This window comes from Cavia porcellus, unplaced genomic scaffold (assembly GCF_034190915.1).
Source record: "Cavia porcellus strain 051 isolate PalLab524CR breed Dunkin Hartley unplaced genomic scaffold, mCavPor4.1 scaffold_16, whole genome shotgun sequence".
NCBI classification, from domain to species: Eukaryota; Metazoa; Chordata; class Mammalia; order Rodentia; family Caviidae; genus Cavia; species Cavia porcellus.
The window spans coordinates 2,198,562-2,213,579 of NW_026947499.1; the positions used below are offsets into that span (position 1 = coordinate 2,198,562).

Sequence of the window (15,018 nt, forward strand, 5' to 3'; positions counted from 1 at the left end):
TGCTCGGAGCTACCCAGCCGGACCGTGCCGCAGGGAATCTGATTCTTACAGTCGCCCCAACAGTCTTCTCTGGGTAACTGATGTTTCTCTCTCTTGTGGTCCTATGGGTAAGAATCCAGGACTGGCCTCCCTCGGCAGGGCCCCGGAGGCCCTGTGTCCTCGGCCCCAGCACGTCCTTCACCCCCACCTCCGTTAGGCCTTGTCCAGGACTAGGGGGCCGCAGCTTCGTTTCCTCCCATCCCAGGAGGTGGGGTGCAGTCGTCCTGGGGGTCGCCCTTCTGCATGGTTGCCAACCTCCCAGCTGGCAGCTGGGATCTGGGCGGAAGCCACCATCGTGTGGCCCCGGGTGTCACAGAGGCCCGAGATGAGTGATGTCTTTGCACAGGCAGTGAGGTCGCTACCGTGCTCCCTCCGGGGTGGCAGTGCTCCTGACACACGGGGCGTCAATCTATTCTCGTGAGCGCAGCCACAGATCCGAACCAGAGGCTGAGTTCTAGGTAGGGCGCAGAAGCCCAGTCAGCCACCCAGCAGTGTCGGCCGTGTGCCCGGGGCCTGTTTGGCCCAAGTTCAGCCCTCTGCGCCCACACATGCTGTGCTGCCCCTGAAGTCGGGGTTGCGGCTGGCTGTGCTCACTGAGGCTCCATAAGCCGCACTCTTAGGCTGTGGGGCACTCTTCCCTGGGCTCTGCAGTGTGAAGCCCATCAGGGAAACTGGAAAGCTGCAGAGGGATGGCGAAGGGTTGGTACCACGGTGCCACTGTGCTCAGCGGCCACCTGCAGGAAACCTCGGGCAGAGGCGCCCTGGATCCGAGCATGTGGGTGTGCCGTGGATGTAAGGTGCCTGCCCCACTGAACCCGTTCACACACACACACACACGTTACTGCACGTACTGATTTTCATGATGAAAACATTTAGACTCAAGTGAACCGCAGTCCCCCTGTTATAGATCAGATCTCCTGAGCCCAGTCCTCCGGGGAGGCTGAATCACAGTCTGCCCACTCCAGGGTGTTACATTCTCACCCTGGGGCCCTTGGAGGTCATCCTGGGGGGCAGGAGGACTCCTCGTTATGACCAGAGTCCTGGCGACGAGGCCGCTCCCTGCTCCTGCACCACCGCTGCCAACACCATGTTGGGGTCCCTGCTGCAAAGGCACGGTTGGAGCCCTGGCTTTGGAGGAGGCCAAAGGGCACAGGTGCCGTCTCCTGTGGCATCCTAACTCCACCACAAGGGCGCCACCTTTGACCACCTCCAGTTCCCAAAAACAACCCCACAGGTGCTGCACCCAGCACGTGAGTCTGGGGGACACAGACATACAGATCGTAACACCCGGCGAGCCCTTTTCTAGACTCAGCCTTCTCCGGAAGTGTGAGGTGACAGAGTCCTGCTTTAGGTCACAGGTTTTTGGTAGTTTGTTACGGTCAGCGACAGGAGAGGAGCTGGGGACTCGATGAGCGTGGTCAGACTCACAGCCGCACTCGGGGCCGGGTGGTGTTTAGGAGGAAGCCAGTTCACAGCTCCAGGGAGGCGGGTCTTCCTTTCTGGCCCGGGGAACCAGGGTTTCTTGATTTTTTCAACTCCTCTGCTGACAGCGTGGTGACGCCACCCCAACCCCAGGGCAGAGGATGGCCACAAAATCCAGGGCGACACCAAGTCTCAGTAAGCAGGGTAAATAACGTTAGAATGCTGTGCTTGAAAGTCAGCATTAATGCAGAAAACCCACGCGGGAGAGGACGTCGCAGTGCCACACAGACGCAGACCTGGCCCTGCCCCTGCCCTTCCGGGCTCCGCAAGGCCCTGGGCCTCAGGTTCCAGGCATTGGTGTGTGTCACAAGGTCCCAGCCGTGGTTCACGGCCACAGCCTCAGAAGCCGGGTTTACAGAGCTGCTTCCCCGGGAGCCCTCTGCCTTCCAAGCTGACAGAGGGGCGCACTTTGGGGCGACTGGGGGCTGCGTGTGAATTGACCCCCATGTCACACCCCCAGCTCTACTCTACTCTGTGGGGCTCTGATATTTCTTTGATTTAAACTGAGCTGAGTTCAGCAGTTTCCTGACGTGCTGGGTGCTAAGTCCACACCCTGGTTCTAGAAGCCCTGGGATGCCACGGGAACAGAAGAGTCACCCGGGGATCGGCCAGAGGTGCTCGTTCATCCATGCAGCCGGGCTCCTGGGTGGCTCTGCTATAGACTTGGGGTTGGAGGTGCGGCAGGAAACGGAGCAGAACCCAGAGTCTGCATTTCAGTGGAGACAGACGGACAATGCAGAGGATGGAGGAGACCACGGAGAGCCCCTAGACTGCTGTGTCCAGGGACTTTTATCTGAGAGGTGAGGCCTTTAGTCTGGCTTCCAGGGCACAGGCACCACCCTGGACGCCCAGTGTCAGTTGGCCCAGAGTGCCCGGCGCGCATGGCCTGTGACAGCCACTCCGGAGACCAAATTGCCTCCCGCTGCAGAGCCCGGCATGGGGAAGACAGAGGCTCCAGAGGGCGTCTCAGGCTCCAGGCGCCTCCTCCACGAATCCCTGTGTGGCCCAGACAGCCTCAGGACAGCAATTGGTCCCAGTCCTGCATGGCAAAGCCGTTCTCATCAGCACGGGCAGCTCTTACTCAAGTCCATTCGAAGGACAGAGGCCTGTGTGTCTCGGCCGGCCCACAGTGGAAGGAAACCTGAGTCCGTGTTATCCTACATGGATCCTTCAGCACTGCAGGGATGTGTGCATGGTCGGGTGGCTGAGAGCCACAGAAACCCACCTGATGGCGTCGGCACCAAGGAAACAGATGGCTTCATCAGGAGCGTCCACGTCCACACGTGGGTTTCAGGTGTGGGTGGATCCAGACCTGCACCTTGCATTTGGAGGCCTCCGTCTCTTCCCGTCCTGTGGGCACGCTTTTATCTGTTCACAGGTGCCCTCGGCGGGAGGAGGGCAGAGGAGGTGGGGACAGAGACACAGGTCCGGGTCTCGATGCCAGCCGTTTCTCCGGTCCTGTTCCTCATCCCTCTGCATGTGCACTTCCTGCTAGGGGAAGGCCCTTTCTTTTTTAATTAAATTCTACAGTTTCCTGTTTAAAAACGTATAACAGGCAGGAGCTGTGAAGAAGTAGTTTCCCAGCACCCCGGAAGCCTGCTGCAGCCACATCCCTGCCCCTGCCCCCCAGACCCCATAATCTTGTTTCTCCTTTACTTTCCTGCTTCACGACCCTCGTCTCGTGGTGTTTCTCGTGTGCATCTAAATTTTGCAGGGGTGGAAACACCTGGAACACCTCCTTTTCCGGCTCACCCGAGCAGCTAGGCACTGACGCTCCTGGACCTGCACCCCCAGCTGTTCTGGCAGCAAACGGAGCTGCACAAAGCTGTCTTGACTGCCCTCCCCATCCTGCCGCGGGCCCTGCCCTGCCCCAGGTGCGTGCCTGTCCAGCTCCCGGGGCTGCATGCACAGGGCGGCCCTGCTGAGAGGCCCCCGAGGACAGCCCTGCCCAGCCCTCAGCTCACACAGGCTCCTGGCTGGCCTGGGAAAGGTACAGGTGGGCTCCTGAGCAGCTGCATCTCTGCAGCTGGGCTAGGACCACGGAGACTCTGGAGCGCAACTCAGGAGGGTGGCACTGGGCCTCCAGAGTCCCCTCCTTAGGATGCTGCCCTCACCGCTGCTGAAGCAGACCCCTGCGGTGACCCTTGTCCTTGTCCCTCGGGGTCAGTGAGGAGGAGAGGAGGTGGCAGGCTGACCAAGCCGTGGCTTGCTGTAAAAGCACCACATGTGTACTTGTGCTCCGCCCACGGGGAATCTGCCACGGATCCCACAGGCCTGGGTCCCCTACCTGCGGCCACATGGCCTGCTGTGCACTCTGCCCTTTCTCCTGGCCCTCAGGAGCCCTCACCTCGGCTCCCCACCGCCGGCCAGGGTGGACGCAGGAGCTCCTTCTCCACCCGCCATGGGCAGATTCTGCCCTTGAAACTTGGGGGAGTTCCCCTGATTGTCCCTCGAGGCGTGTGACATGGTGTCCTGGGCAAGCTTGGCCCGCGAGACTCTGTCTCAAACAAACAAAACAAAACAGATGAGCTATCTTCCTCTTTCCTGCACCTTCTCCGCAGAACCAACCTTCTCCTGTTTCCCTTCTTTTGCCTTTTTAGGAGATTTTTCCATCCAGGCACGACCATGCAGACGGTTTATATTGTTCTATTTTTGCTGATGTTTTTGTTAATTTAAACCTGACGGGAGCAGCCCCTTTGTCCTTCCCAGAACTGTGTGCCCTCTCCCGAGTTACTTAGTTGCACCTCTCCGCCTGTGCGGCTGCTGCTGCGTGCTGAATAACGCTTCCTTCAGTGTCCCTACCTCAGGAAGCTCAGGCCGGAGCTGCTGCACAGAGCCGCCCTCTTTTATGCACGCTTTAAACATTTAAATTACAATAAGATACTCAGTCCAAGGATTGTCACACACAAAGTCCTCCTAGCGTCCACGCAGAGCACCTTTGCAGAAGTGCTTTGCAACACAAAGCCTTTCCAACCACTACATTGTGCCAAATTCAGAAAGCAGCTAAACTAAGCCTCACAGTCTCCCTCCCACCCGGCCCAGAATGCAGATTTACCTAATTAAACACAGGAACTCCATCGCTGCCTGCACGGCTGGGCCGGGCTCCTTCAAAGCGCGATCCTGCGGCCTCAGAATGCAGAGGCGCGCTCTGCCCGCTCACTGATTTGTGCGTCCCGCCTGCGCTGCTGCAAGATGCACTTCGATGTCTGTCTGCTTTGTTTCTTTTCATTATTGCTTTTCTGCTCCTTTTAATGGTCGCAGTTTGCTAAAAGCCTCTGAAAGCCCACGCTTGCCGTGCTCCATTGTTGGGGTCCCTGAAAAGGTTTGCATGTGATTGGAGTCAAACGTGGTCCGGTCTCCGGTTTCTCCAACTCCTGTGCCTGAAGTCCCACTGCGAAGGGCTGGCTGCTCCTGGGAATTTTCCACACCAGCTCCACCTCCGTGAAGCAGTTTGAGGCCCACTGATTCCACGCTGTGGCTATGGATGTACAGCAGATCTGAACCCCGACAGCTAGAACTTGTCTGTGGAAAGGAAATGATGCACACAACAACAGTACACAGCGCCGAGTCCCCCTCCTGTGGGCCAGCGTCCACGCAGTCTGGGCAGGCCTCCCGATGCAGCCCTCGTCGGGTGGCCACAGCCACCAGGAAGGTGACCGCCACCAGGCTCACCCAGGAAGCACTTCGTGGGGCCCAGTGCTTGTGTGAGGGTACACGGTTCTTGGGGCCACACACAGTTTGAAAGGAGGTGCAGGAAGTGGCCTCATCTTGTGAGTGTCCTGCCTGCCCCCAGGTTACACACTTAACTGATTCTATGTAGATTTTACCCCAAAAAGAAGTGGGGGCTCTGTCACGTACAGAGAGGTAACGACAGGAATGGCCCCAGGTGTCTGTCCGTGTGCTCCTGTGTCTGGGTGTGCTTACACTCCAGCTCATGTGTGTGATCAGAACACGTCCATGTGTCTGCACCCGTGTGTTATGTGCGTGTCGCTGCGTGCATCTCTGGGCTCCTGAATGTGTCTGTGTTTCTGCTCCTGTACCTGCGTGTGTATCATGTGTGTGTGTCTGTGCCCATGTGTGTGCACCAACTGCCAGCGGCCGGGGTTGCAGGCTCTGTCCATCCCCACGAGTGCAGCTCCTGTGCCCTTGAAGAAAGCTCACCCCCATCTTCACATTCTCTTTGTCACCTCGAACCAAGCTGCTCCACTAAAGGAGGGAGTGGTCTCCTGTGCAGGACCCCAAGCTGTGTGTGTGTGTCCCCCACCCTAGGGAGCAGCCTGCCCCCCAGGATCCTTTACAATGAGGGATCCTCTACTTCCTTTTCTGCTGGGATAAAAAGGCCCAGTTCCCAAGAGTGCCCCCTGCTTCCCTTTAGTCACTGAGGCAAAGGCCACCTCTTTCCTGCAGGGAGGCAAAGTGTCCTGGCTGAGTGTGGGCTGAGTGAGAAGGGGACAGGAGTGGGGTGCTGTGCGCACTCGGTCTGCTGCTGAGCTGTCCCCACCATCCCCGGAGTCACCAGAAGCCAGCCTGACCCAGCCACAGCTTGGGCCCCTCCCGCGAGGCTCGGTGACATCTGTCCTTCTGTCTGTGAGGCCGGTGGGGAGACGGCCTGGGGGAGGATTTCTTCCTTTTTCTCTTCTTTTGTTTTGTGAGACAGGGTCTTGCTGTCTAGTTCAGCCAGCTAAACTCACTAACGGCACCCTGTAGCCCCCTCTGGCTTTGGACCTGCAGCCACCCTCCTGCCTCAGCCTCCCGAGTGCTGGGATTCCAGGTGTGCACCACCGCGCCTGGCTAGCTTTTTCTTGTTAATTCATATTTTAATTTTTATTGCTCCACGTCTGCAGTGCGTGGTGACTGTGTCCCTCTTGGGGGGCTGCTGCGTGGACAGGACTCGTCTTTGTTCTTTCTGGGTCCCCTCCCCTCCCTGCCCCATCTTGACCCCTTCCCGTTTGCGAGCCATCCGTCTCCCTGTTCTTTACCCTCTGCCTTTCACTCTACCTTTTATTTATGTTTTGGGCTTCTCACAGGGGAGAAACCACACGACACTGCAGCGTGTGCGTCTGACTGTCTCACTTTGCCTGTCAGTCTCGGGGTGCTCCCTACAGATGACCCCAGTTTTTCTTCTTTATGGCACAGTAGTACTCCCTTGAATGCCTGCTTTGTGGGACACACTCGTTATACTTGGCATACACTGTTTATGTGCCTCTTTATGAAGTCTGGTCTCCCTGGAAAAATGTCAGGTCCACAGCTCCAGGTGGCCGTCCCTGGCCTCCCTGTGGCTCCAGAAACTGGCCTAGGCCACAGCTGGGCGTCCCCCAAACACTCCCAGCTGCTGCTGCTCCCCCAGAAGCAGGCATCTAGCTCCGGATCTTAGCAAATCCACACACCTTCACGATTGCATTGATGGCAGAACACATCGGCAACAGAGTCTGTGGAAGAGGGGCCGTTTCCGAGCCGGAGGACCCGGCCCGCTCTGCCTCGGAGCTGCCCACTGTTCCCACCACTGCAGGCGAACCTGTGACCTGAGGTGACCACTCCTGGCCCACATGGCGCTCACTGGAACTCAGGCCAGGTGGGAATAAGTCGCAGGTCTGAATGTGTAAGGAAAACTCCAGTCCTGCTCTCAGTCCAGGAGCTTCCCTCAGCTCTGGAGGTGGACGCTGGCTCCACGCAGTAACCCAGAGAGGTTCAGTCCCTGGTGTTTTGTTTGAGAGCTCAGAAGATACAGAGGTCTTGATGGTCACTTCCATCCTGATGGTCACTTCCTGCCTGCCTGGGGACGGGGTAACAGAGCAAGGGGCTGCTGGGCAGGCAGGAAGGACCTCGCCTGAGCGCCTGGGTCCAGCCGTACCTGAATCCCGGTTGCTTGCTCTTCTGCTTCCACATTTTTTCCTCTTACACCAACTTCAGTTAGATTTCCCGCCTCTCGGAACCCCTGACTGATACAAGTTCATGTGATGCTCTCCATTTTCCCCCCTTTTTTGCCCTATTTACTCTCAAACCCTACCTGCCCCCCCCAATTTTCTTGCTTTCCACCAGTCACATCACAGTCCCCCTCTCCACTGCTTTGCTGGTCACACAGAAGAACGGCTTCATCTCGGCAGCCCGTTGTGTACTTTATGACGTCGCCCCTCCCGGCCCCCTTGCTCCCTAGTTTCACAGTTTTGGGGTGTCCCACGCCTATATTTTCCTCATGTGCATCCCGTTACCCACCCTCACCCGCCCCCAGCCCTGTCCTTTCCCTAGTGACGTCGCCTTCTGCCACGGTGGGCACCACTGTCACAGCCTGTCGGGTGCCATGATGAACAGATGCCCTGGCGCCCCACGGGACGGAGATGAGGACGTTTGCAGCTGATCCTGGGTGTCACGATTCCCAGTCCCGGAGAGCTCTGGGCCTTTCCACACAACAAGCGAGATTTCATTTCTTTTTTAATTTTAAAACAAAATTTAAAACAAACATGATGATGACGCAGTACTTCCAGACAGAAGAGTGCGATGCGGGAGGGTTAATGCAGCCCTGAGGGCATGTAGCTGCTCGGATTACTAGATCCAGCCCTGAAAACCGACCACCCAATGAGAGCACAGACGCACAGGCGCTCACAGAGGTTAGTGGGATAATTTCCTAACGTGTAATTTGCATATATGACCCCTCCCTCCTGCTCTGGCCTTCTGAAAGTTAATTTTGCTCATCCAGAGGGGTGGAGACGCGAGGGCGCCCGGAGGTCCAGCCTGAGTTTTATTTTATTTTATTTATTATTTCTTTCTTTCTTTTTTTTTGTCTTTTTCCTTTTTATCAGTATCGGGGATCGAACTCACGACTGCCTGCTTACAAGGCAGGCGCTTATGCCGCTGAGCTAAATCCCCAGCCCCCCTGAGTTTTATTTTTGCTAACCTTTCAAGATTTAATGTTTACACTCAAGTCTGGCTTCCCAGGGGAGACCCTGCTCTCTCTGACTTAGTTTGACGCTGAATTGTAAGCCAGCTCGAGTGAGCACCCTTGTTTTATTTGTGGGTTTGTGCAGTGAACATCCCACTGGCAACCCGGGAAAGATGCCTCGGTTTCTCGGCTCTGCTCCCCTGTCATGGTGGAGACCCCGCGTCTCGACCCCTCTGCCTCTCCTGAGGCCCCAGGCCCCGGCCCCCCACGTGGATGAGTCCCCGAGAAAGCCACAGCTCACCTGACAAGGACGCTGGGACCACGCTCATTTCTGTGACCACCAGTCACGGGGACCACAGTGTCAGGAAAGTTGGGACACTCAGAGGTTTTTTCAAATGCAACCTGGGACGCCCCCAGGGAAAGAAAAACCAGAGAACAACCCAGCCCAGACCTCGGAGTGGGTCCCCCGGCAACACGTGGCCTCAGCACACCCCAGTAACCACAGCTGCTCCCCCGGGAAGACCCCCATCTGCCGGTGCCCACAATGCATCTCCAGCCCATGCCGCCACCTGTCCCTGGTGCCAGCACAGCGTCCCCACCCCTGCCCTGCAAAGGTGTCCGACTCGGAGGTGTTGAGCCCATTCCTATCAAGGAGCCTGCAAAGTGGCTTCAATGAATCCCGGTGTCTTTGAGCCCACAGGAGAAGCTCAGGGCTTCCAGAGGCTGCTGGAGTCTGAAGCCCCACGTGGTTCAATGCTCCGAGTCATGCCCTGACGTCTGTGGGTCCCCAGCAAGAGCTGGAACGGAGGTCACCACCCCTGCGTGTCCGGGTTATTGTCACAATCTGGGCTGTGAGATGAAGCTCGGTCCCTCCCGATCCGCCGCACTCATCCCAACTGGAAGCCAGGTCCAGAGGAAGAGCCAGACTCTCTGGGTGCAGGACGCTGGATCCAGGGTCCAGGAGGAGGGGATCCAGGGGTCCAGCCTGGGAGGACGCGTCCTGCTGGCCTCCGCATGACCCTGAGCAGCTGCTGTGCAAACAAATCTTTGCACCAGGCCACTCAGCCCCCAGCACTTTCCCCCTGCACCTCGGGAGGCTGCGAGCCCAGGCCCATGTGCAGGCAGGCTGCTTCTCCGTGCTCCTCCCTGGTCTTCGCCTGGCCTGGCCCCTGCCTGCTGTCTCTGTGTGCAGATCTTCTCACGGGGACTCATGAACCGAGGGCCACCCTCTGGCCTTGGGTCACACTCAGATTCGGGGATCACCTGGGCATTTTGGTGGCACAGTGCGGCCCACAGAGCCTCCTACCTGTGGGGGCCAGGAAGTAAATAGGTGCAGGCCTGAGAGCCGGCCCAGAGCGGACCCTGTGAGGACCGGACTGTGTGAGGAGGCACAGCGTGTGGCATCCACTCGCCACCGAAGCCAGAGGTCCGCGTCCTGCTGTCAGCACCGCTTTGCACAGCCGGGCCACTCCGTGGGCCTCACCAGGCCGGTTGTGCCTGCCCATGGCACGGAGCAACTGTGAGCTCTGCCCGGTCCACGGCCAGTGGGGGCGTGGCCATGGCACCTGGCCAGTGGTACCGGGCCCTTCGCACAGGACGACGCCCAGTCTGCTGCTGTATTAATCACTTTCAGAACTCACGCAAGAAAGGAAAAAATCCCTGCCAGGGATGTTGACAGAGAAAGCAGGTGTCCGGAGGTTTCCAAGAGGGAGGAGTTCCTGCAGGAGAGAAATGCAGTCAGCTGTCACTTCTGGGGGGAAAACCCTCCACGACTGAGCGAAAGATTTGACATTTACTGTGCGGGCCGAAGGCTCCCCGAGCGGACTGGTTTTCCTGCCTTTCTCAGCAGAGTTTGATCATTGGTGAATAAGGAGACATGGGCAAAGCATCGATTTCCAGCTCAGGCTCTGGGCGAGACAGGGAGTGGACCCACCCACTCCACGTGTCAGCCGCGTGGGCAGAGCTCGGCCTCCCTGCCCCTCAGCAGTCAGGGCCACGGCCTCCGGCAGCTGCTCCTCGGGCAGGGATGAACCGTGAGGACTTCAAAGGACTCAGACCTGCCAGCTGCCCCAGGTGAAAGATCCAGCCAAAGCACGGGCAGCGGAGAAAAAAGATGCTTCCCTGAAGCTGTGCAAATGCCCACGGGTACCTGGAGAAACGCTCCTTACCTCCGGCCATTACAGAACAGCAGATCACAGCAGCACCGAGAACCCACCAACATCACAAAATCAAATATTAACAAATGCTGGCGAGGCCGCAGGGAGCAGGGGGCCTCTGCACTGCTGGTGGGTGTGTGGACACGTGCAAGCACCGTGGAAATCTGTGTGGGCGCCTCAGAAAGCTGAACCTGGAATTTCCATCTGAGGGGGCTCTTCCTTTCTTAGATATCTTCCTAAAGAGTTAAAGATGTCTCGTGACAGTGACCCAGGCACACCCACATTTACAGCAGCAAAATTCATAACAGCTAACCCTTGGACACAGCCTGCATGCCCACCCACGCATGAATGGATGAAGAATATGTGGCATTAGACAGTGGGGTACTACTCTGCCGTGAAGAAGGACAAATGAGTTGTTTGCAGGGAAATGGATGCGCCTGGAGACCATATCGTTAAGGAAAGTAAACGTGGCATGGAAGCTCAGATGCTGTATGGCTTCTCACAAAGGAGAAGCCCCGGCATAAAAAAGAGCACACAGAAGATTGCGGGAGGTGGGGGTGGATCTTCCTTACATGCGAAGGAGAGTGAGAGGAGGAGGAGGCGATGGAGGAGACGGCAGGGGATGAAGCCGAGTTGTGCACAGATCACTGCGCACGCGCACGCGGAGCCTGAGCCACACGTGCTGCACGCTGGACCCATAAAACTGAGTGACAGTCACTCGGAGGTCTGCCTCCTGGGAAAACCCTCCTGGTCCACAACCGAGCTAAGCGGGTGAAGGCTCCGGCCCTCGATCTGCTGAAGGACACGCGGACTCGATGATCTGAACCTGCTCAGCTCTGATTTGTTAGATTCCTGCAAGTCAGTGATTTGGTCAGTCAGTGACTCAGCCACCGCGAGGCCAGTTATAGAACCCTGTCCGGCCTCTCGCATGGAGAAACCGTGTGCCGTCTGGCTACACGGCTGAGTTTGCCTGCTGCGGGTATGTCAGAGTCACACAATCTGTGTCCCCTCCGCTACTGCTGTCTCCGTCACTCACCGCGATGTTGGCACGCTCATCCTTGTAGCCTCTGTCAGAATCTGCTCCTTTTCACAGCTGCATAGTGTTCCATGGGCACGTTTAGTTGATTTATCATTTCTCCACCCATGGACAAACACCAGCTACCTCCAGTGATCAGATATGGAAAGGAGGATAGGAACCGCCACAGTTCTCCCCAATCCGCTTCCTTGATCTGGTGAAATGCTCAGGTCACTGGGGCTGGGATCAGGCGTTTGCACTGTGGTTGGCAGAATTGCACACTCTGTGTGCAGAGACTGAGGAAGCGTCACTGTCCAGCGGACACGCAGTGGACCACATAGTTCATGCCCTCAGCCTGAGTAAGAAACACCCAGCTGACCCAGGTCAGCAGTTCTGGCGGGGCTGACAGGACTCATGGGACAGGACCCTGCCCTGGGTGTGAGTGGCACTGACCCAAAGGCCCCAAGGATGGGAAGGCAGAGGCAGGCACACCGGGGGCAGTGCTCCCGGGTGGCCCCAGTCCTCCCCATCGCCGCTGGGACCCTGACTCCAGGCTTACCCCACCTTCCTCGGCCTCCATCGGGACGGGGCAACGAGCCATGGCTAGGTCTGCAGCTCAGCAGGTCCCAGGGCCGGCTGCTCCAGGGCCTTTGGTGATGTCTGGCCCTGACCCTGTGGACATCGCTGGGCACCCCTCGGGCCTGCAGGTGTCCTCACATCATGACAGGCGGTAAATCTGCTGCCTGCAGGGAGGCTCTGCCTGTGCCTCCCGGCCCTGGTCAGTCACGCTGCTATGACCATCACACAGATGCTCCGGTGTGAATGGGAGACAGTGTCTGGTCAGGGTGAGGTCTGAGTTGAGCCTGGGCCTCCTCTGTGCAACTGCGGGGCTGGGGGTGCTCAGCGCTCCCCGACCTGTGCAAGCAACCGGCGGAAGGAGATGGTCAGCCGTGGGCTCTGCCGTGGCCCTGCCCTCCCGGTGCGGAGGGGCCTCTCGCTCTTTTTTTCTGGATTCTCAGGCAGACGCATCTCTGGCCCTCTCTGACCCAGAGCAGCTCTCAGGCCAGTGCGACTTCTCCTGAAAAGATGCTGGTTGTTGCCATGGCGACCAGGCAATGTCCAGCAGGCCCAGGGTCTCTGGGCTGCCCCAGCCCCTCCCTTCTCACCTGGCTGTGCGTGCAGTGGCCTTGGCCTGGAGGCCTCACTGTTGCCACGGACACAGCAGCGGCACCAGCGCTGCCCCAGACCCTCGATGACAGCCTCCCGGCTTCACAGAGTCCAGAGGTGGCCGTGCAGGGTCAAGCGGTCCTGGTTCCTGCATGTGACAGTGCTGCCCACAGTGGGGCAGAGGCCGAGGTGTGGCTCCTGGCTCCCAGGGTCCAGACACTAGCTCCTCAGCCTGGCCAAGGTCACGGCTCACGGGCACGTGTTTATTTCCCATTGGAGAGTCTGGTCATCGCTGTCATCCCCAGGTCACCTGAGACGTCACCCAGACGCACCTCAGGCTGGAGCTCCTGCAGCTTTGGAGGAGCTGCAAGGCGTGGAAAATTCCTTCAGCAAAGTGACACAGTAGCTCGTGGCCCCAGGACGCTCCAGGGCGATTGGGTGGTTTTTCTTTTTTCTTTTTTTGTATCGGGAATCAATCTCCTGCCCTTGCCACTGATCTGTCCCCCGCCCAGCTGTCTGTTTTTGAGACAGGATCTTGCGGGGTAGTTCAGGCTGGTCTCGGATTTGAGGCAATCTGTTGGGGTCTGTGCCTGGACCCCCAGCCCCCAAAATGGGTGCATGGTGAAGGCTCAAAGGAAGGGGACACGTGACATGGTCTCCAGGGCTGCAGGAGGATTGAGATCCTCGGCAGAGCTCCTAACTCTGCTGGTCGGCGGCCCACTGATGCTGGGCAGCCCTAATCAGAACCAGCAAGGAGCTGAGTGGACAGTGGAGGAAACCTGAGCAGGACTATGGGCGGGGCTCAAGGACCCCTCAGACCACAGATGATGCTAATTAAGGAAAACCATCCAGAAAGTCTCCAGTGACCTCAGCAGTGGCCTGTCTTGCCCCCTGAGGTGTCTCCTCCTTCTCTGTTCAATCAGGCCCAGGCCACGCCACAGCCCTGCACGTGTGTTCAGCCTCAGTGGTCTCCAACAGCAGCCCTCCTGCCTCAGCCTCCTGAATGCTGGGATTACAGGAGCGCACACCATGCCTGGCTTACTTTTTATTTCCTTTGCTCCAGGTTCTTAGCTTCCGGGATGTTGCGTTATTTAACCCCCGCTGCTGACCCTGTTTCCTTTACACTGTTGATGGCTGTCAGTTGTTTTGAATTCTGCAGCAGGTTACTGTACCCATTTAAATGACATTTTTCCATCTCAGCTTCCTGACCCTTCAGTGTTACACTGTATCTGGTGACCTCCTGGTGATGGGATGGGGGTGTTCGTGTCACTGGGGAACCCCACCTCCTCCCTTCTTGTGCTAACTTACTTTTGGTTTGGTGACCAAGTTTGGGAGGATTTACTGCTTGACGCCCTGAGCACAGACTCTGCTGGAGCGCAGACCCGGCTGGGGGGAACCCACGGCGAACGCGGGATTGTGCGGGTTACCATTTTCTCCATCTTCATGGTCCTGGAGTGGAAGCTTCTAGTCTTTAGTCTAAAGTAAACACAGCCTGTGTCGGCCGCGAAGTCACAGCCACTGGGTCTCGGGCACAAAAGAGGGAGATCCCTGTGAACCCGCAGCTACGGACTCAGGAGCAGAGCCCCGTCACCCTGTTGTCCCTGTGCTGGCCATGGGTGCTGGGGGCTGTCCACCCTGCCGCCTGCACCCCTCTGCTCCCCCTTGTACCCCGATGGGCTGGGACAGTTTGCTTCAGCGTCCTCCCCGGGGATCACATTGCCAGTGTCCACTGCAACGTGAGTGCAGCCAGGTGGGCAGCGTGGTGTCCTCCACCACCCCAGCCACTCCCCGACATGCAGAGGAGTGTGCCTGAGTGCCAGGAGCAGGAGGGCACTCCCAGCGTGCACCGCGAGCCTTCCCGAAAATGCCCTGCTTCCTGCCCTCGCCCTTGCTGAAGTGGGACACTGCCATACAGGCGGCCCGTCCAGTTCTGCCACCTGCCCCAGGGACTGTCCTAGTTTCCAGGGGCAGCCAGGCCGTCAAAATAGACTCCTTGGCATCCCGGAAGACTTGCGGTGATTTCTCAGGAGGTGTGGGCTCCAAAGTCCTGCATGTCTGCTTGGGATTTGATCCCGAGCAATGTTGACAGTGAATACACAGAGCTGTTACTGCTGAAGAGCCCCAGAAAGCTCACACAGCCAGCAGAGACCAGCGGCGGGTACCTGGAACCCAGCAGAGCCGCCTACAGTGTCCAGCACAAGCTGGCATCAGACAGTGACGGTCGGCAGCTGGCTGTGTCCACTGCTGTCATCCGCTGACATCAGGCCCCTCAGCAGAGCTGC

The 15,018-nt window shown here is 58.1% G+C and overlaps 1 protein-coding gene across 1 annotated transcript in view; it reads left to right on the top strand.

Annotated features, from left to right (window-relative positions):
* Slc15a4 (solute carrier family 15 member 4) overlaps positions 1 to 15,018 on the top strand; it is a 44,608-nt gene that overhangs the window by 22,280 nt on the left and 7,310 nt on the right. The window lies entirely within an intron of this gene.